This window comes from Theropithecus gelada, chromosome 1, assembly GCF_003255815.1.
Source record: "Theropithecus gelada isolate Dixy chromosome 1, Tgel_1.0, whole genome shotgun sequence".
Taxonomy (NCBI): Eukaryota; Metazoa; Chordata; class Mammalia; order Primates; family Cercopithecidae; genus Theropithecus; species Theropithecus gelada.
Genome location: NC_037668.1, coordinates 63161297 through 63184328, shown reverse-complemented (window position 1 = coordinate 63184328; position 23032 = coordinate 63161297). Strand labels below are relative to the sequence as shown.

Here is a 23032-nt window from a genome sequence, read left to right as displayed (position 1 = left end):
AAGTCAATAAACCACTAGCTAGACTAACCAAGAAAAAAAGAAGAGTCAAAATCAGGAATGAAAAGGAGACCTTACAACTGATATCACAGAAATGCAAAAGATATCAGAGACTACTATGAACATGAACTATACATGAACAAACAGGAAAACCTAGAGGAAACTGATGAATCCCTGGATACATAAAACCTACCAAGATTGAATAAGGAAGAAATGGAAGACCTGAAGAGACCAATAACAAGTCACAAGATTGAATCAATAATAAAAAATCTCTCAACCAAAAAAGCCTAGGACCTGATGGCTTTGCTGTCAAATTCTACCAAACTAATAAGCAAGAACTAATACCAGTTCTTCTCAAACTAGTCCAAGAAATAGAAGAGGCAGAAACTGTCTCTAATTCATAGAATTCTTCATAATTCTCTGAAGCCAGCATTACCCTGATACCAAAACTAGGCAGAAACACACACAAAAAAACTGCAGGCCAGTATCCCCAATAAACATAGATGCAGATATCTTCAACATAATATTAGCAAAACAAATTCAACAGCACATCAAGAAAATACATCATGATCAAGTGGGATTTATCCCAGGGATGCAAAGATGGTTCAACAAATGCAAATCAATAAAATTATACATCACGTCAACATGATGGAGGACAAAAACCGTATGATTATCTCAGTAGAGAAAAAGCAACTGATAAAATTCAACAACCTTTGTTTCCAGAAGTGCTTTTGAAAGCATAAAATTCAGTATCCCTTCATGATAAAAATGCCCAACAAATTAGGCATAGAAGGAACAGCCTCAACCTCCTGGGCTTAAGCAGTTCTTCCACCTCAGCCTCCTGAGTAGCTGGGACTATAGGTGCATGCTGCCACACCTGAATAATTTTTTAAATTTTTTGCAGAGACAGGATCTTGCTATATTGATTGCCCAGGCTGGTCTTTAACTCCTGGCCTCATGTGACCCTCCTGCAGTCTTTCCACCTTGACCTCCCAAAGTATTGAGATTATAGGCATGATCCACTGTACCCAGCCTCTAAAATTTTTGTGGAACCACAAAGACCCCTAATAATCAAAGCAATTTGAACAAAAAGAATAAAGCTGGAGGCATCATACTACCTGACTTCAAAATATATTATAGGCTGGACACAGTGGCTCATGCCTGAGCAACTTAGTGAGACTTCATCTCTACAAAAAATTTAAAAAATTAGACAGGGATGATGGTATGCATCTGTGGTCCCAGCTATTTGGGAGGCTGAGGCAGGAGGATTGTTTAAGCCCAGGAGGTTGAGGCTGCAGTGAGCTAAGACTGGACCACTACACTCCAGCCTGGGCAACAAAGTGAGATCCTGTCTCTAAAAACCCACAAACGTATATATATACACACATACACATATGTACATATATACATATATGTGAGTTTTTAATATATACATGTATATGTATATAAAATTCTAGTAACCAAAACAACAGACAGCATGGTATTGGTATAAAAACAGACAGACACATAGAGTAATGGAACAGAACAGAGAACTCAGAAATAAACCCACGTATTAACAGCCAGTTGATTTTTGACAGAGGTGCCAAGGACACACATTGGGGAAAGGATATCTTGTTCAACAAATGGTCCTGGGAAAACTGGATATTTATACACAGAAGAATGAAACTAGAGCCCCTGCCTCTCATCATATACAAAAATCAACTCAAAATGGATTAAAGACTTAAATGCGAGACCTAGAACTATAAAACTACTGGGAAGAAACATAGGGGAAACACTCTAGCATATTGGTCTAGGCAAAGATTTTATGGCTAAGACCCTACAGGCACAGGCTACAAAACCAAAAATAGACAAATGGGATTATATTAAGCTAAAAAGCTTCTGCACAGCAAATGAAACAACAAAGTGAAGAGAGAACCCGTTGAATGGGAGAAAATATTTGCAAAATATGTCTTGTGACAAGGGACTAGTATCCATAATACACAATGAATTCAAACAACTCAATAGCAAAAAAACCTACACAGCCCCATTAAAAAGTGGGCAAAGGCCGGGAGCGGTGGCTCATGCCTGTAATCCCAGCACTTTGGGAGGCCGAGGTGGGTGGATCACAAGGTCAGGAGATCGAGACCACAGTGAAACCCTGTCTCTACTAAAAATACAAAAAATGAGCCAGGCGCGGTGGTGGGCGCCTGTAGTCCCAGCTACTCGGGCTGCTGAGGCAGGAGAAGCGTGAACCCAGGAGGCGGAGCTTGCAGTGAGCCAAGATCGCGCCGCTGCACTCCAGCTTGGGCGAGAGAGCGAGACTCCGTCTCCAAAAAAAAAAAAAAAAAAAAAAAAAGTGGGCAAAGGATCTACATATCCAGACATAAAAATGACTAACAGATATGTGAAAAAATGTTCAACATCACTAATTATTAGCAAAAGGCAAATCAAAACCACAATGAGATATCATCTTACCCCAGTTAAAATAGCTGTTATCAAAAAGGCGAAAAACAACAGATGCTGGCGAGTATGTGGAAAAAAGAGAACTCTCATATGCTATTGGAGGGAATGTTAAGTAGTACAGCCATTATATAAAACAGAATGGAGATTTCTTAACAAACTAAAGATAGAACTACTATATGATCCAGCAATCCCACTACTGAGTATTATTTATCTAAAGGAAAGAAAATTGGTATATTAAAGGGATACATGCACTCCCATGTTTATTGCAGGACTGTTCAAAATAGCAAAGATATGGAATTAACCTAAGTGTCTATCAACAGATGAATGGATAAATAAAATGTCACATATTTATGCAGTGGAACATACTATTTGGCCTTAGAATGAAATCGTGTATTTTACAGCAACACGGATAGAACTAGAGGTCATTATTTTTTATTTATTTATTTATTTATTTTTGAGATGGAGTCTCACTCTGTCACCCAGGCTGGAGTGCAGTGGCCGGATCTCAGCTCACTGCAAGCTCCGCCCCCTGGTTCACGCCATTCTCCTGCGTCAACCCCCCCGCGTAACTGGGACTACAGGCGCCCGCCACCTCGCCCGGCTAGTTTTTTTTTTGTATCTTTTAGTAGAGACGGGGTTTCACCGTGTTAGCCAGGATGGTCTCGATCTCCTGACCTCGTGATCCACCCGTCTCGGCCTCCCAAAGTGCTGGGATTACAGGCTTGAGCCACCGCGCCTGGCCACAAGGTCATTATTTTAAGTGAAATAAGCCAGACAGAGACAAATATTGCATATTCTTAATCAAATGGGGGAGCTAAAAAAGTTGATCTCATGAAGATAGGAAGTACAATGATAATTACCCAAAGCTGGGAAGGATGTGGTTGTAGAACAAGTGAGGGGATGAGGAGAGGTTGATTAATGAGTATATACACACAGCTAGATAGAAGGAACAAATTCTAATATTCCATTGTAGAGTAAGGTGACTATATTTATCAACAATGTGTTGTATATTTAAAAATAACTAGAAGTGAGGCCTTGAAATGTTCTTAACACATAGAAATGATAAATGCTTGTGGTGATGGATATCCTAAATACCTTGACTTGGTCACTATACATTCTATGCATGTAACAAATACAGGTATCCCATAAATATGTACAAACTTTATCAATAAAACATTTTTTAAAAAGATGTGCTTCTGATCATCTTTCTTTTCCTAGGCTCTACTCGCTTAAGATAAGGCAAAGGATCCAGTTTGTCAGATAAATTGCAGAAGTCAGAGATCTCACCCAGTACTAAGTTCTAGTGATTATTTAGGAATAAAACAGTCAAGAGGTACAGTCAAGTAGGGAGAATTGGGGACATTTTGTATGACTCCCCAAGTTCTTTCTTCCCTCATTGAACATGTTCACTTGGGCCTATAGTAATGGATGAGGTCTCTAACAGAGGCTTCCAGGGTCGCCTGACAAAACTTGGACAGTGTTTGGGTTATGAAACATTTCTTTTTTATGCCGTGATACTTGTATAGCTTATGCGACATTCTTGAGGGAACCATGGACACAAAGAAGGCATTTTCAGTACAAACCAGTCTTACAACTTTCTCCCCTGCTTTTATCTCCTATTTCAAAGGTCTAGATTTTACCAGAGCTGCTAGCAACAACCAGGGAATATAATTTTTTGTTTTTTTTTCTTTGACCTAGTAATCCCTGTTAGTCCCCGTGACTATTTCCCCGAGTCTAAATATGTTTCCACCAAGTTCAATTGGTAAGACTTGCCCCATGATTTGCCTCAGAGCTTTTTGCCATTTTATACCAAGGACGAATAGGTAGTCATCCTGTCATTAGTTCCTCTTAGTTTTCCATCCTCTTCTTTTTCTTGCTATAAAGTGCCTTAACCATTATGATTTGTCAGTCTCATTTGACATTCTTGTGTAACTTGGTGCTTTTTGACTCACTTGCACTTAACTCTCCTTCCCCTCCCAACTTTTAAAATGTGACTAGAATCCATTGAGTTAATAAACCCCATCTATACTTAGACTTGTTAGTTAAGAGATTAGATAGAATATTTTGAGACTGGCTTTCTCTTAGAAAAAGACACTGGTTTTCATCTGGCCTGCAGGCCATGGCCATTCATTCTCTCATATTCCGTGTATCTCTGAGTTGGGAGGTAGGGTTAATGTCTTTAACACTCTTCACTGTCACTTCTTGAATATTCCTCCTCCACTTTCATGCAAAAACTTCTGCTCTTTGAGGTTTATACCACTTTCTACCCATAATCATTACTCATCTACCAACCCTCATTTACCACCCTCATTTATTGCAGCATATGGGCCTCATCTCCTTTCAGAGTCCCATCATCAACCTGGATGTCTTCAGTATGACCCACCTGATACCTGGCTACCTGGTTTCCTGACATTTTTGTTCATTCATTCTTTCAAAACCTCATTCATATACACACATGCATTTATTTATGCATTTGTTGAAAAAGATTTTTTGAGCACCTACAATGTAATATTCCAAACTCTATGCTAGAATTAGAGATGCAAGGGTAAAAGAATAAGAGAAGACAGAAAACCAAACGTGGTCCTGGAAGTTACAGTGTAGTGAGGGACAAAGACATGGAGCCAATGATTGTTGAGCTGAAACCTCATGTGAGGAGTTAACTGGATGGAGAAGGGAGTCAAGAGAGTTCTAGGTAGAGGAGGCAGCATGTCAAAGGCACAGTAAGGGGAAGGAGAATGGTCCATTTCAGGGATTGAAGAAGGCTGGATTGGAACATAGGGAAGGAGGGAATGTGTGATACAAGCTGGAGCCAGAAAGGTAGGTAGGGTCCAAACCATACAAGATCTTTTTTTTTTTTTTGAGATGGAGTTTCACTGTGTTGCCAGGCTGGAGTGCAGTGGTGCGATCTCAGCTCACTGCAACCTCCGCCTCCTGGGTTCAAGCGATTCTCCTGCCTCAGCCTCCCAAGTAGCTAGGACTATAGGTGTGTGCCACCAAACCCAGCTAATTTTTGTATTTTTAGTAGAGATGGAGTTTCACCATGTTGGCCAGGATGGTCTCGATCTCTTGATCTCTTGATCCACCCACCTTGGCCTCCCAAAGTGCTGGGATTACAGGCATGAGCCACCGTGCCTGGCCCATACAAGATCTTTTTAAGTTATGTTAAAGATTTTGGTTTTCATTCTAAGAGGCCTGGGAAGCCATTGAAAATTTTGTTTAAATTTTTAAAACTTACTTTTCAAAAGAAAATAATACAGGTACATTATACAGATTCAAAAGATATAAAAGGATAGGCTGGGCACAGTGGCTCATGCCTGTAATCCCAGCACTTTGAGAGGCCAAGGAAGGCGGATCACAAGGTCAGGAGTTCGAGACCAGCCTGAACCAACATGGTGAAACCCTGTCTCTACTAAAAATACAGAAATTAGCCGGGCGTGGTGGTGTGCACCTGTAATCCCAGCTACTTAAGAGGCTGAGGCAGGAGAATCGCTTGAATCTGGGAGGTGGACATTGCAGTGAGCCGAGATAGTGCCACTGCCCTCCAGCCTGGGTGATAGTGAGACTCTGTCTCAAAAATAAATAAACAAACAAATAAACACGTAAATGGATAAAGAACAAATAAGTCTCCTACTTTCATCTTCAGTCACCTAGCTTCCCCTCCTAAAATTTCATGAATATTCTTCCAAAAATAGCCTATATATGCATATATATATATATACTCCCCCCCAACAAATTGTAGCATGCTATACATACTGCTCTGAACCTTTTTCCTCCCCACATAACGTACCCTGGATATCATTCTATGTTAGAACTGTACAGAGTGGCCTTATTTATTTCAGCAGTTGCATGGATCTTCCTTCTTTCCTTCATTTATTTATTTATTTATTTTTAAATTTTATTTTTTTTTAAAGACAGAGTCTCACTCTGTCACCCAGGCTGGAGTGCAGTGGCATGATCTCAGCTCACTGCAAACTCCACCTCCCAGGTTCACGCCATTATCCTGCCTCAGCCTCCCAGGTAGCCGGGACTATAGGCACCCAGCACCACGCCCGGCTAATTTTTTGTATATTTTAGTAGAGACGGGGTTTCACTGTGTTAGCCAGGATGGTCTCGATCTCCTGACCTCGTGATCCACCCATCTCCCAAAGTGCTGGGATTACAAGCATGAGCCACCATGCCCAGCCTATTTAATTAATTAATTAATTAATTAATTTTTTTAAAGGTGTGCACTTTTATTCAACTGGTCTCAAGTCAGTGTACAGGTAAGCCCTGGCTGCCTCCACCCACTCCCAGGGAGACCAAAAGCCTTCAGACATCTCAAGTTGGGGGACAAAAAAGAGGGGGCATGAAAGCTCATCATTCAAAATAAAACAAAATAAAAAAGTATTAAGGCGAAGATTAAAAAAATTTTGCATTACATAATTTACACGAAAGCAATGTTATCACCTCCCCTGTGTGGACTCGGGAGAGGACTGGGCCATTCTCCTTAGAGAGAAGTGGGGTGGCTTTTAGGAGGGCAGGGGACTTCCTGTAACAATGCATCTCATATGTGGAATGACTATTAAAAAAGAAAGAACAATGTACAATCAAAGTCCTCGGCCACGTTGTAGAACTTTGGGGGATGCTCGCTCCAACTGACTGCTGTCACCTTCACTGTTCCAGTTTTTAAATCCTGAGTCAAGCCAAAAAAAACCAAAACAAAACAAAACAAAAAAAACAAATAAAGCTATGCCAATCTCATCTTGTTTTCTGTGCAAGTTAGGTTTTGTCACGAAAGGGTATAACACAACTAAGTCACAGTCCGCTTAGAAGCATTTGCGGTGGACGATGGAGGGGCCAGACTCATCATACTCCTGCTTGCTGATCCACATCTGCTGGAAGGTGGACAGCGAGGCCAGGATGGAGCCGCCCATCCACACAGAATACTTGGGTTCAGGAGGAGCAATGATCTTGATCTTCATCGTGCTGGGTGCCAGGGCAGTAATCTCCTTCTGCATCCTGTTGGCAATGCCAGGGCACATGGTGGTGCCACCAGACAGCACTGTGTTGGCGTACGGGTCTTTACCGATGTCCACACTTCATGATGGAGTTGAAGATAGTTTCGTGGATGCCACAGGATTCCATGCCCAGGAAGGAAGGCTGGAAGAGAGCCTCAGGGCAGCGGAACTGCTCGTTGCCAATGGTGATGACCTGGCCATCGGGCAGCTCATAGCTCTTCTCCAGGGAGGAGCTGGAAGCCACCATGGCCATCTCCTGCTTGAAGTCCAGGGCGACGTAGCACAGCTTCTCCTTGATATCATGCATGGTTTCCCGCTCAGCCATGGTGGTGAAGCTGTAGCTGCGCTCAGTGAGGATCTTCATGAGGTAGTCAGGTCCCTGCCAGCCAGGTCCAGACGCAGGATGGTGTGGGGGAGGGCATACCCCTCATAGATGGGCACAGTGTGGGTGACCCCGTCACCAGAGTCCATCACGATGCCAGTGGTACGGCCAGAGGCGTACAGGGACAGCACAGCCTGGATGGCCACGTACATGGCTGGGGTGTTGAAGGTCTCAAACATGATCTGGGTCATCTTCTCGTGGTTGGCCTTGGGGTTTAGGCGGGCCTCGGTCAGCAGCATGGGGTGCTCCTCAGGAGCCACACGCAGCTCATTGTAGAAGGTGTGGTGCCAGATCTTCTCCATGTTGTCCCAGTTGGTGACGATGCTGTGCTCGATGGGGTACTTCAGGGTGAGGATGCCTTTCTTGCTCTGGGCCTCGTCGCCCAACATATGAATCCTTCTGACCCATGCCCACCATCATGCCTGGTGCCTGGGGTGCCCCACGATGGAGGGGAAGACGGCCCGGGGGGCATCGTCGCCCGCGAAGCTGGCCTTGCACATGCCGGAGCCGTTGTCCACAACGAGCATGGCGATATCATCATCCATGGTGAGCTGGCGGCGGGTGTGGACGGGCGGTGGAGCGGCGAAGGCGAGGCTCTGTGTTCGTGGGGCGGACGCGGTCTCGGTGGTCTATTTATTTTTTATTTATTTTTTTGAGACAGAGTCTCACTCTTTCGCTCAGGCTGGAGTATAATGGTGCAATCTCGGCTCACTGCAACCTCTGTCTTCCGGGTTCAAGTGATTCTCTTGCCTCAGCCTCCTCCAATTGCTGGGATTACAGGCGTGCACCACCATGCCCAGCTAACTTTTTGTATTTTTAGTAGAGACGGAGTTTCCCTATGTTGGCCAAGCTGGTCTTGAACTCCTGACCTCAAATGATCCACCCGCCTCAGCCTCCCAAAGTGCTGGGATTATAGGAGTGAGCCACTGTGCCCAGCCTTCTATAGTTTATTTAACCAGTTATCAACTGATGACTGTTTAAGCTGTTTCCAATTATTTTCTAACTCAAACATTATGCCGTGAATATTTTTGATATTGTGTTACATAGTGCTAGCTTATTTGTACAATAAAATTCCAAGTTTAGCTACCTTTATTTTATATAGGCTGAATTTCTTTTCTTCAGAGCATTTATATTAGTTTCCAATCCTATGTATTTATTGTCTTTTAATCTCTGTCTCCCCCATCTAAGTTATAAACTCTACCAAAGTAATGCCCAGCATGCAGCAGGTGCTCAAAAATACTTGTTGAATGGACGAATGACTAAGAAGATAAGGATGATAGCTAGGAGGGAAGTAGGGTTGCTTCAATTTTGAAAAGAATGGAGTTCATTGAGGTTGCTCATGCTTGAGGCCCGAGAACCACTAGAGGGCAGGAGTTCAAGACCAGCCTAGGCAACATAGTGAGACCTCATCTCTACAAAAAAATAAAAACATAAAAAAATAACTGGGTGTAGTGGCACACATGTGTAGACCCAGATATTTGGGAGGCTAAAGTGGGAGGATTGAACCTAGGAGTTTGAGGCTGCATTGAGCTGTGATTCCACCATGACAGGATGAGACCCTGTCTTAAAGGAAAAAAAAGAGGCTGGGTACAGTGGCTCACGCCTATAATCCTAGCACTGTGGGAGGCTGAGGCGGGCGGATCATGAGTTCAGGAGTTTGAGACCAGCCTGGCCAATATGGTGAAACCCCATCTCTACTAAAAATATAAAAATTAGCCAGGTGTGGTGGCGCACACCTGTAGTCCCAGCTGCTTGGGAGGCTGAGGCAGAAGACTCGCTTGAACCTGGGTGGCAGAGGTTGCAGTGAGCCAAGATTGTGCCACTGCACTCCAGCCTGCGTGACAGAGTGAGACTCCGTCTCAAAAAAAAAAAAAAAAAAAAGANAAAAAAAAAAAAAAAAAAAGATTTGAGGGTGGCTACTGTGGGAAATGAAATAAATAATGAAGGTAGAAACTCGCAGAATAGCCAGGAAGCCCACTGCTGGTAAGAATGGAGACCATTAGGGTGAGATCAGTCTGTGAGGTTGGATTATCTTTTTTCCCAGCTCTCAGAACAGATTCATCCATGATTGCCGTTTTCCCAGATAGCTAGGGCAAAGGAATGGAGAATATCAGTACTGGAGAGGTTGAAGTGATGGACTCTAGAATTGGCGCTGCATAAGGACAGATATGAAGATGAATCTGAAACATATCTTCTCTTTCTTTTCCTGAATAATCTCATCTATGCTCATAGTTTTAGTTTCCTATGGGAAGAAAGAGAGAGCAAAGTTCTTCTTTAAAAGAACTTTGAAAAGATATCTTTTCACTGGTCTGGTTTGAGCACATAGATCCTGGTCTGGAGACTGATAAGAGATGAGTCTGGAGACAGAGGTCAGGCCATGCTACACAGAATTTTGAAGGCCACTGTGTGAGGTTCAGGAAGGTCTCCTAAGCACCGTATAATCAAGGTCTGCTCTGTTAAGTGGTTTTACTTTTATTTCTTGTAACAGGAAGATAAAGAATTAGGGTGTTTTAATTGTCACTGAAAGGCAGCAGGGAAGCAGCCTGGGCTGGAAATGTGGATCCACATTTGAGAGCAGTGGAAGTTTACATAGAATTAGAAGCCATCATATGGTTGAAGTTATATAGAGGGGGAAAAAAAAACTATAGTTCACTGTGCTGAATCACTTTTATTTTTTAAAAACAGATATAGCTTACAATCACTTTTAATTCTTAGCATGTTCTTTCTAAGCCTCTGGGCCTTTGTTTGGGTATTCTAGTTTCTACCTCCTACCTGTATTGATTTATTTTCCTCTCAAAATTTCACATTCCCAAGGACACCAGATTTGCCTGGTTTATACCTGTCTATCTGTTAAATGGAGATAATTTTAGGGCATTCAGATGGGCTATACCAAATATGCCACATAATTCATTTTAAGTAAGAAATAGCCCCATAACTCATCATCCTCTGACATTAGTCAAACTGTAAGGAGAATTTGAGCAAGCAAGCCTTTTTTTTTTTTTTTTTTTTTTTTTTGCTCTGTCACCCGGGCTGGAGTGCAATGGCATGATCATGGTTCACTGCAACCTCTGCCTCCTGGGTTCAAGCAATTCTCCTGCCTCAGCCTCCCGAGTTACAGGTGCCCACCACCATGCCCGGCTAGTTTTTGTGTTTTTAGTAGAGACGAGGTTTCACCATGTTGGCCAGGCTGGTCTCAAACTCCTAACCTCAAGTAATCTGCCCGCCTCGGCCTCCCAAAATGCTGGGATTACAGGCGTGAGCCACTGCCCGGCCAATTTTTAAACTTTTATTTTAGGTTCGGGGCACATCTGAAGGTTTGTTATATAAGTAAACTCATGTCACAGGGGTTTGTTATACAGATTATTTCATCACCTAGGTATTAAGCCTAGTACCCAATAGTTATTTTTTCCTGCTCCTCTCCCTCCTCTCACCCTCTGTCCTCAAGTAGATTCCAGAGTCTGTTATTCCCTTCTTTGTGTTCTTGAGTTCTCATCATTTAGCTCCCACTTATAAGTGAGAACATGGAGTATTTGGTTTTCTGTTCCTGCGTAGTTTGCTAAAGATAATAGCCTCCAGGTCTATCCGTGTTCCTGCAAAAGATATGATCTCTTTTTTTTATGGCTGCATAGTATTCCATGTTGCATTTGTACCACATTTTCTTTATCCAATCTGTCATTGATGAACATTTAGGTTGATTCCATGTCTTTGCTATTGTGAATAGTGCTGTAATGAACATTCACATGCATGTGTCTTATGGTAGAACGATTTCTGTTCCTTTGGGTGTGTACCCAGTAATAGGATTGTTGAGCTGATGGTAGTTCTGCTTTTAGTTCTTTGAGGAATTGCATACTGCTTTCCACAATGGTTGAACTAATTTATACTCCCACCAGTGTATAAATGTTCCTTTTCTCCGCAATCTTGCCAGCATCTGTTATTTTTTGGCTTTTTGATAATAGCCATTCTGACTGGTGTGAGATAGTATCTCACTGTGGTTTTGCTTTGCATTTCTCTAATGATCAGTGATATTGAACTTTTTAAAATATTCTTGTTGGTTGCCTTTATGTCTTCTTTTGAAAAGTGTGTGTTCATGTCCTTTGCCCACTTTTTATTGAGGTGGTTTTTTTCTTGTAAATTTAAGTTCCTTATAAATGCTGGATATTAGACTTTTGTTAGATGCATAGTTTGCAAATATTTTCTCCCATTCTGTAGATTGTTTCTTTACTCTGTTGATAGTTTCTTTTGCTGTGCAGAAGCTCTTAAGTTTAATTAGATCCTATTTCTCAATTTTGGCTTTTGTCGTGATTGCTTTTGGTGTCTTTGTCATGAAATCTTTGTTTCTATGTTCCTAGGGCGGTATTGCCTAGGTTGTCATTGTCTTCCAGGGTTTTTATAGTTTTGGGTTTTACATTTAGGTCTTTAATCCATCTTGATTTGATTTTTTGCGTATGGTATAAGGAAGGGGTCCAGCTTTAATCTTTTGCATATGGCTAGCCAGTTATCCTAGCACCATTTATTGAGTAAGCTGTCTTTTCCTCATTGCTTGTTTTTGTCAGCTTTGTCAAAACTTAGATGTTCGTAGGTGTGTGGCTTTGTTTCTGGCTTTGTTTCTGGCCTATTTTGTTCCATTGGTCTATGTGCCAATTTTTGTACCATTACCATGCTGTTTTGGTTGCTGTAGCCCTGTAGTATAGTTAGAAGTCGGGTAACCTGGTGCCACCAGCACTGGTCTTTTGGCTTAGCATTGTCTGGGCTATTTGGGCTCTTTTTTGGTTCCATAATGAATTTTAAAATAGTTTTTTTTTTTTTTTTCTAGTTCTGTGAAGAATGTCGTTGATAGTTTGATAGGAATGGCATTGAGTCTGTAAATTGATTTGGCTAGTGTGACCATTTTAATGATATTGATTCTTCCTGTTCATGAGCATGGCATGTTTTTCCATTTATTTGTGTCTTCTTTGATTTTTTTCAGCAGTGTTTTATAATTTTCATTGTAGAGCTCTTTCTCCTCTCTCTCTGGAATACATGTATTCCTAGGTATTTTATTCTTTTTGTGGCAATTGCAAATGGGATTGCCTTCCTGATTTGGCTCTTGGCTTGGGGGGTGTTGGTGTGTAGGAATGCTAGTGATTTTTGTACACTGATTTTGTCTCCTGAAACTTTGCTGAAGTTGTTTATCATTTGAAGGAGCTTTTGGGCCAAGACTATGGGGTTTTCTAGATATAGAATCATGTTGAATGCAAACAGGAATAGTTGGACTTCCTCTCCTCCTATTTGGATGCCCTTTCTTTCTCTTGCCTGATTGCTATGGCTAGGATTTCTAATACTGTGTTGAATAAGATTGGTAAAAGAGGGAATCCTGGTCTTGTGCTGGTTTTCAAAGGGAATACTTCCAGCTTTTGCCCATTCAGTATGATGTTTGTTGGTTGTGGGTTTGTCATAAATGGTTCTTATTACTTTGAGTTATGTTCCTTCCATATCTAGTTTATTGAGAGTTTTTAACATGAAGGGATGCTGAATTTTATAGAAAGCCTTTTCTGTACCTATTGAGATAATCATGTGGTTTTTGTCTTTAGTTCTTTTTATGTGATGAATCACATTTATTATTTGTGTATGTTGACCCAAACTTGCTTCCTGGGGATGAAGCCCACTTGATTGTGGTGGAATAGCTTTTTGATGTGCTGCTGGATTCAGTTTGCAAGTATTTTGTTGAGGATTTTTGCATTGATATTCACCAAGGATATTGGCCTGAGGTTTTCTTTCTTAGTTGTGTCTTTGCCCAGTTTTGGTATCAGGATGATGCTGGCCTCATAGATTGAGCTGGGGAGAAGTTCCTCCTCTTCAATTTTTTGGAATAGTTTTAGTAGGAAGGTACCAGCTCTTCTTTGTACGTCTCGTAGAATTCAGCTGTGAATCCATCTGGTCTTGGGCTTTTTTTGGTTGGTAGGCTATTTATTACTGATTCAGTTTTAGAGTTCATTATTGGTCTGTTCAGCGAATCAGTTTCTTCTTGGTTCAATCTTGGGAGGGTGTATGTGTCCAGGAATTTATCCATCTCTTCCAGGTTTTCTAGTTTGTATGCATAGAAGTGTTCATAGTAGCTTCTGATGGTTATTTTTATTTCTGTGGGGTCAGTGATAGCATCCTCTTCATCATTTCTAATTGTGTTTATTTGGATATCCTCTCTTTTTCTTCTTTATTAGTTAGTGGCCTATCTTATTAAATTTTTCAAAAAACCAACTCCTGGATTTGTTGATCTTTTGAATGTTTTTTTTGTGTCTTGGTTTCCTTCAATTCAGCTCCAATTTTGGTTATTTCTTGTCTTCTACTAGGTTTGGGTTTGATTTGTTCTTGCTTCTCTTTAGTTGTGATGTTAGGTTATTAATTTGAGATCTTTCTAACCTTTTGATGTGGGTATTTAGTGCTATGAACTTCCCTTTTAACACTGCCTTAGCTGTGTCCCAAAGATTCTGGTATGTTGTATCTTTGTTCTCATTAGTTTCAAATAACTTCTTGATTTGTGCCTTAATTTCATTACTTACCCAAAAGTCATTCAGGAGCATGTTGTTTAATTTTCATGTAATTGCATGGTTTTGAGTGATTTTCTTAGTTTTGACTTCTGTTTTCATTGTGTTGTGGTCTAAGAGGGTGTTTGGTATAATTTTGGTTCTTTCCTTTTTTTTTGTGTGTGTGGAGACGGAGTTTCACTCTTTTTGCCCAGGCTGGAGTGCAATGGCACAATCTCGGCTCACTGCAACCTCTGCCTCCCAGGTTCAAGGAATTCTCCTGTCTCAACCTCCCGAGTAGCTGGGATTACAGGTGTGTGCCACCATGCCCGGCTAATTTTGTATTTTTAATAGAGACAGGGTTACACCATATTGGCCAGGCTGGCCTCGAATTCCTGACCTCAGGTGATCTGCCCTCCTCGGCCTCCCAAAGTGTTGGGATTACAGGTGTGAGCCACCACGCCTGGCCTTAATTTTGGTTCTTTTGCATTTGCTGAGGATTATTTTATATCCAATTATGTGGTCAATTTTAGAGTATGCCATTTGTCTATGAGAGGAATGTATATTCTCTTGTTTTTGGTTGAAGAGTTCTGTAGAGGTCTGTTGGATCCCTTTGATCCAATGTTGAGGTCAGGTCCTGAATATCTTTATTAATTTTCTGCCTCAATGATCTGTCTAATACTATCAGTGGAGTGTTTACTTCTCCCACTATTATTGTGTGGGAGTCTACGTTTCTTTGTAGGTTGCTAAGAACTTGCTCTATGAATCTGGGTGCTCCTGTGTTGGGTCCATATATATTTAGGATGGTTAGGTTTTCTTGTTGAATTGAACCCTTTACCATTTTGTAATGCCTTTCTTTGTCTTTTTTGATCTTTGTTGGTTTAAAATCTGTTTTGTCTGAAATTAGGATTGCAACTCCTACTTTTTTTGGTTTTCCATTTGCTTGGTAGACTTTCCTCCATCCCTTTATTTTGAGCCAATGAGTGTCATGTGTCCCTCATCCTTATCGGTAAGAAGAGAGAAAACAGAATGCCACTGGGTCTTTTTTATCCAGGTTGCCACTTTGTGCCTTTTAAGTGGGGGCATTTAGCCCATTTTGTAAGTGTTTTTTTTTTTTTTTTCTTGAGATGGAGTCTCGTTCTGTTGCCCAGGCTGGAGTGCAGTGACCAGATCTCAGCTCACTGCAAGCTCCGCCTCTCGGGTTCACGCCGTTCTCCTGCCTCAGCCTCCCGAGTAGCTGGGACTACAGGCGCCCGCCACCACACCTGGCTAATTTTTTGTATTTTTTTAGTAGAGACGGGGTTTCACCTTGTTAGCCAGGATGGTCTTGATCTCCTGACCTTGTGATCTGCCCGTCTCGGCCTCCCGAAGTGCTGGGATTACAGGCTTGAGCCACCGTGCCCGGCCTGTAAGTGTTTTTTATCTCTAGCATCGATCATACTTTCTAACACAGTAAATGTCTGTTGATTTCGTGTATGTTTACTTTCATCTCTTGCCCATTTATAGACATTTTGGTTGTTAACCCGACTATGTGTGCACTTTTATATTTAGCTTTTTACTCTTAGGGTTACATTGTAAACAATTTTCCATCTTGCTACCTGGTCTTTATAATGATCTTTTAATGATAGTTGTTAAGTTGCTATGCCATAATTCACTTAACCATTACCCCAGGAAGAACTAATAGAATAGAATATACAAAGGTAGAATGGCCTGCTTTGTTAATGAATTCTCAACTATAGGAGGTAATTTAAAAGACTGGAAAATACTTTGAATTGTTTTAGAGGGGATTTTAGCTCCAGATGGGAATTGAACTAAATATATTTTAAAAATCTTTCTTTCCCTGAAATTTGGGAATTCTATGTTTTGTGGCCTCTGTAAGTGAATGTGAACCTTGTGTGTTTGAGTATATAAATTTCAAAATGTTAAAGACATCACTCTCACAAATATAAAGGAAATGTTTGTCCGAGATTTAACTCATGAATGAGGGAATCAGTGGGCAATAAAACTGCTTTTGAGAAACACAAATTTATGTTGTCAGTCAGGAAAAGAATGATGAAATAAGTTTGTAAATTAGATGTGAAATATTAATATCTTACAGAGCACTGAAACTAAAACATTGGAAGTTATGTATATTATTTTTGTTTTGTTTTAGTTTTTTGAGACAGGATCTTACTGTCTCCCAGGCTGGAGTGTGATGGCATCATCATAGCTTAATGCAGCCAGTATCTCCCAAGCTCAAGCAATCCTATTGCCTCAGCCTCCTGAGTAGCTGGGACTGCAAGTGCACACCGCCACACCTGGCTGATTTTTTAAGTTTTTGGTAAAGACGAGGTCTTGCTATGTTGCCCGGGCTGGTCTCAAACTTCTGAGCTCAAACAATTCTCCTGTCTCAGCTTTCCAAAGTGTATGGGAGTGAGCCATCCTGTGCAGCCAGAGGTTATATTTTATACAGGACAGAAAAAAAATATATATATGTATATGATATATATATAAAAATCAAAATCATTTATAACTTATCAATATTCTATACATTAACATCTAAATTTAGGCTCTACTCAGTAGTAAATAGTGAATCAAACAAAGGTACATTCTCTTAGACTAGAGGTTGGCAAGCTTTTTCTTAAAGGGCCAGATAGTAAATATTTTAGGCTTTGTGGGCTGTAAGTTGTATTACAACTACTTAACTCTGCCATGGTAGAGCAAAGGCAACTATAGATAACACATACATAAATGAGTTCCAATAAAAAATTTATTTACAAAAACAGGCAGCAGTCTAAATTGGTCCCTGGTCTATATGCCCCTGGTTTATTGAATCTGTAGTAATATCCCTTCTTTCATTCTTTTTTTTTTTTTTGAGATGGAGTCTCATCCTGTTACCCAGGCTAGAGTACAGTGGTGTGATCTCGGCTCACTGCAACCTCCACCTCCTGGGTTCAAGCAATTCTCCTGCCTCAGCCTCCCAAGTAGCTGGAATTACAGGCACACACCACCATGCCCAGTTAATTTTTGTATTTTTAGTAGAGGTGGGGTTTCACCATGTTGGCCAGGCTCGTCTTGAACTCCTGACCTCAAGTGATCTGCCTGCCTTGGCCTCCCAAAGGCTGGGATGACAGGCATGAGCCGCTGCACCTGGCCCCTTCTTTCATTCTTGATTCTGGTAACTTGACTGCTCCTTTTTTTTTCCTGTGGTCAGTCGGACTAGAACTTTATCAGCTTTACTGATCTTTTGAACAACCAGATTTTTGTTTCATTGATTTTTCTCTATTGTTTTTTGTTTGATTACTCTTATCTTTATCATTTCTTTCCTTTACTTACTTTGGGGTTTACTTTACTCTTTTTTTTCCCAGATGTTATGATGGAAGCAAAGATCATTGAATTTTTTTTTTTTTTTTTGGTCAAAGTTTGTCTTTTATTTTTCCAGATCTTTTTATTTTATTTTATTTATTTTTTCGAGACAGAGTCTTGCTCTATTGCCCAGGCTGGAGTGCAGTGGCATGATCTTGGCTCACTGCAACCTCCCCCTCCCATTTCCAGCAATTCTCCTGCCTCAACCTCCTGAGTAGCTGGGATTACAGATGTGCACCACCACACCTGGCTAATTTTTGTATTTTTGGTAGAGACGGAGTTTTACCATGTTGGACAGGCTGGTCTTGAACTCCTAACCTCAAGTGATCCATCCGCCTCAGCCTCCCAAAGTGCTGGGATTACAGGCATGAGCCACCACACCTGGCTTAGATCTTTTTGAATCCAGGTAATATACGTAGACAAACAAAAATAGCTTCATTGTTAAAAATATAAATAAGAACATAATATATAGATTTTCTGCAACTTGTGTTTTTCACTTAAGTCATCAAGGGGGATATTTCTATGACTATATAAAATTCTATGCCATTTCTTTCAAATGGTACATAGTATTCTATAGTAACTATTTCCATATTGACAGACATTTAGATTCTTCAGCTGTTTCACTAATAGAAACCATATTATGGTGAACATTCTTACAAGTGAGAAGGTTTCTAGATAGAGGTGCACTTATTAAATATCTCCTCTTTGATGTCAGAAGAAATAAACTACTTTTGCATGTTTACCACACTAACTACATTTCATGATTCATTCTTTTTAAAATTTTTAATTTTTATCTTTTATAGAGATGGGGTCTCACTGTGTTGCCCAGTCTGGTCTTGAACTCCTGGGCTCAAGTAGTCCTCCCACCTCATCTTACCAAAGTCCTGGTATTATAGGCATGAGCCACCATGCCTGGCTTGATGACTTTGTTATAAATTTTCTTATGTTGTTTAAGGGCTGAACTTTGGGGAAAAGCTTCCCACATTCCTTACATTCATAAGATGGATTTTCTGATTTTCAGCAAGGCCTTGGCTGTACCTGAAAGCTTTCCCATATTTCTTATAGTGAAAGGTTTTTTGTTTTTTGTTGTTTTCCCCCCAGTATGAATTCCTTGATGTGCAGTAAGAGTTGATCTCCTTGTAAAGGCTTTCCTACAGTCATTGTCCTGATAGGGTTTATTTCCACTATGAGTTTTCTGATGCCCAGCAAAGGAGATTTGCCCAGCACATCTTTCTATACCTGAGAAATATTTCACATTTAATATGGTGATAGAGTTTCTCTCCTGTATGAAATCTTTGATGACTAATAAGAGTCAAACTGTTACTAAAGGCTTTTCTGTATTTATTACACCAATGTACTTTTTCACAAAGATGGTTTTTCTGCTGCTCCAACACAGTTGAGTTATCTCTGAAAGCTTTCCCACATTCCTTACATTTAAAAGGCTTTTCTCAGCCAGGCGTGGTGACTCACACCTGTAATCCCAACACTTTGGGAAGCGAAGGTCCGGGGATTGCTTGAGCCTAGGAGTTCAAGAGCAGCCTGGGAAACACAGGGAGACCCCATCTCTGACAAAAAGTTAAAAAAATTAGCTAGACATGGTGATGCTCACCTGTAGTCCTAGCATCTTGGGAGGCTGAGGCAGGAGGATTGCTTGAGCCCGAAGGTCAAGGCTGCACTGAGCTGTGATGTGCCACTGCACTCCAGCCTGGGCAATAGAACGGGACCCTGTCTCTAAATAAATAAATGTGTGTTTCTAAAAGGCTTATCTCTACTGTGTTTTCTCTCCTGATGAGTAAGGACTGCCTTCTGAACAAAGTTTCCCACAGTCATGTTTGTAGAGTTCCTGACTGTATGAATTCTCTGATGACTTGAAAGGACAGTTTTGCCTACGCGTGGTGGCTCACGCCTTGCTCTGCAGTGACAGAGACTCCCTCTCAAAAAAAAAAAAAAAAAAAAAAAGCCGGGCGCGGTGGCTCACGCCTGTAATCCCAGCACTTTGGGAGGCCAAGGCAGGCAGATCACAAGATCAGGAGATCGAGACCATCCTGGCTAACACGGTGAAACCCCGTCTCTACTAAAAATACAAAAAAATTAGCCTGGCGTGGTGGTGCGTGCCTGTAGTCCCAGCTACTCGGAGGCTGAGGCAGGAGAATGGCCTGAACCCAGGAGGCGGAGCTTGCAATGAGCCGAGATCGTGCCACTGCACTCCAGCCTGGGCGACAAAGCGAGACTCCATCTCAAAAAAAAAAAAAAAAAGAAAGGACAGTTTTTTTCTGAAAGCTTTTTCACATTTATTGCATTTATGGTATTTCTCTCTAGAATAAATTCTCTGATGATTAGTAAATGTTGAGTGCTTGAGGAATTTGCCACATTCAATACATCTATAAAGTTGCTCGCCTATGTGAGTTTATGATGATTTGAAAGGGGTGATAGTGGGATAGTCTGCTCATAAAGACTATTCCACATTCTTTATATTTATGTGGTTTCTCACTAGTATGATTGCTCTGGTGGCTAAAAAGAGGAAGAGTTGTATTCAAATTGTACTTTCCCACATTCTTTGCATTTATAGCACTGCGTCTCTGTGGAGCCTCCTCCCTCTCAATCCAGGCCTCTTTCTATCATGATGCTTTTTGTTTGCTCTTGCAGAACGTCAGAGTATTTTGCTTTAGAGTTAAGATCTTTGTTTCAAACCAGTTCTCTGGGACTGCAGAGGTACCTGATGCAATTCTGACGCCTCCATCCAGGCTCTACTCCTTGCTGCAGTTGGATGATTAGTTTTGATTTGAAAGAGAGAAGCCCACAGACATAAGATTCCCATAGTTTCCAGCATCACATGGCTGTACACATCCTGTTAAGTGTATTAGAGTATCCCCGTTCAACCTGGGTACAGGCCACAGCCACATCCCCAGATGTCAATGGTCCCTGGATCTGGGCCATCTGTCTCCTGAACTGTCTCCCAGATAAAAGCAGAGAACCCTGTGTATGCTAATAGTTCTGGAGGCTAGAAATCCAAAATCAAGGTGTTAGAAGGGTTGATATCTTTGGAGACTGGAGGTAGAATTCCTTCCTTGCCTCCCCCTAGCTTCTAGTGGTCTCTGTCAATCCTTGGCTTTCCTTGGCTTGCAGCTGTATTACTCCAGTCTCTGCCTCTGTCATCACATGTCATTTTCTCCATGTGTCTCTCTAAATCATTGATTTTATAGATTTTTCTTCTATGAAATAAGCATTTAAAATTATGAATGTCCTTCTAGACATTGCTTTAACTGCATCTCACAAATTTTTATATATTGTGTTATTTTCATTCAGTTCAAAATATTTTCTAATTTCCCTTATGCAGTTTCAACCTATACCTTGGTAAATCAGTGTTCAGCCAAAACTGAAGGTGACTACTGTTCAGATTTCTGGAGCTCTTTCACTGTGTAGCTTCCTCCTTTCTGGTACTTTGTTAAAACATTCTAGCTACCAGTCACCCTGAACTCTGTCCACCCAATTTAGCAGCTGTCCTATTATGCTTGCCTTCTCCTCACCTGTGCCACAGTCTGGAGCATGCCTCCAGCAGAAAGCCAAGGGATTCATAGAGCTCACCTGGTTTGTTTCCTTTCTCTCAGGGATCACAGGCCTGCACTGTATGTTGTCCAGTGTCTAAAAACAGTAGCTTTATATATTTTGTCTAGTTTTCTAGTTACTCATGGTGGGAAAGCAAGCCCCATAGCAATTCCTTCTTCAAGAGCAGAAGTGGAAGTTGCATTGCATTTTTAAAAATTAAATAATATATCAACTTACAAAAAAGTACAGATAGTTTTCATCTGTGTTGACCTCTTAAGTATGAGAAAATTATTATGAGAAGAATGAGGGAAAGTTGATATAAAGGTAAAAAATAGTAGTTACTGATCTAACAATTTGATTTCAACAAAGTCTATTCACTCAGTTAGCTATTACCAAGATTCTTACTATTGGTGCCTGTGTGGAAAGGTGAATAAAAATGAGGGGGTATTTCTGTATCTCTTGGTAGCTTAATTGTTTTTTTCGTGGTTGCTATTTCTTCATCTTTTTTAAAGGAAGTTCTGTTTTCTGTGGCCTTCTAAATTGCCTGGTCTGGTGGTAGGTTGGTGCCAGTGCTGGCTTCCATAGTGCTCCTGACTCAATAGTCTAGAAGCTTGCCTTTATCTTCCTTTTCTCTTTCAGTTGATTAGTTTCCACATTTAGTCTGTTGGATATTTAGTAAGTGTTCTGTGGGCGTCAGATTGGCTTTGGCTGATTGTCAGTTGCTTTCGTTAGAGCTCTTTTCAGTTGTGTGTACATGCAGACATGATTATCCATATCTTCAGTGTTTTGATTCTATTGCATATTTTTTCTATGTAATTTTAACATATATTTTATGTTATAACCCCAGGGCCAGGACTAGGGTAAGGAGAGAGGTGCCCAGAGCGCAGAATTTAAAGAGACACTCACTATGAAGGTCCTGTGAGCCAACCCTGCACTGGAATGACTCTGAAAGTGAGCACCTCCTTAAATGTTGTGCCTGAGGCACCTCTCTTGCCTCACCCTGGCTCTGTTTCTATATAATCCTGACAATAACTGGTAATAGACACCTATAGAGCCAGTACTTTAAAATGAACTCACATAATCACTTTCATTTAGAACAAGTTTTGATTTCATCTAAGAAAACAGAGGTGAGATACTATTTCAGAAAAATCAATGCCATACCTGAAATAATTAAAACAGTCCAAAGTTTATCCATAAGCAGCATTAGCCAGAATTTTGGACTAGATTATCTAGGTTACCCATAGCATGTCACTGTTGTGCTTATGTTCCATTATTTCTTATCATGACATGACTTGTCATTAGGAAGTTCTTTCTAGCAGAATTGCTCTCGTGTTTAAAATTTTTGGTAATCTTGACTACTACTCTGGCTGATACTATGATATGCAAAACCATTTGACTTTGGCAAATGATTGGTTAAAGAATGAATGTGCCTATAACCTGCATGAGGTTCAGAGTACTCAGTCTGTGTTGCTGGCAATTTGCTGGGGAAAATATTCCACTTGTTCAGCTACCTGTTCTTCTGGTCCCACAGTTCTCACATTGTCCCTGAGAAATACCTTGGAGGTCAGTGGGAGATCATCAGGTATTGGGACTCTGCCCCTTTCCTCCCAACTTGCCACTTCCCTGCATATGCTTCCATCAGAATACCTCTTTTTTTTTTTCCTGTTTATGAACTGAAATTCTGTGTAAAGGGTCTCCATGGCAGGAACTCATTGAGAAAGAGAACCATTAATGAATGTGGAGCAGTATTTCTAGAACCTAAAATATCCGAAGACAAAAAACACTCTCTTTCACTTCCTTTGCTCCACTCACTAGATGGCTTT

General features: G+C 40.9%; 1 protein-coding gene and 1 pseudogene across 2 annotated transcripts in view; one reads left to right on the top strand and one right to left on the bottom strand.

Moving 5' to 3' along the window:
- Positions 1-23032, top strand: part of KIAA0319L (KIAA0319 like) — a 127863-nt gene that overhangs the window by 30613 nt on the left and 74218 nt on the right. The window lies entirely within an intron of this gene.
- LOC112623463 lies at positions 6653-8380 on the bottom strand (annotated as a pseudogene). Its single transcript, XR_003119144.1, has one exon. The product of XR_003119144.1 is annotated as an actin, cytoplasmic 1-like (transcript).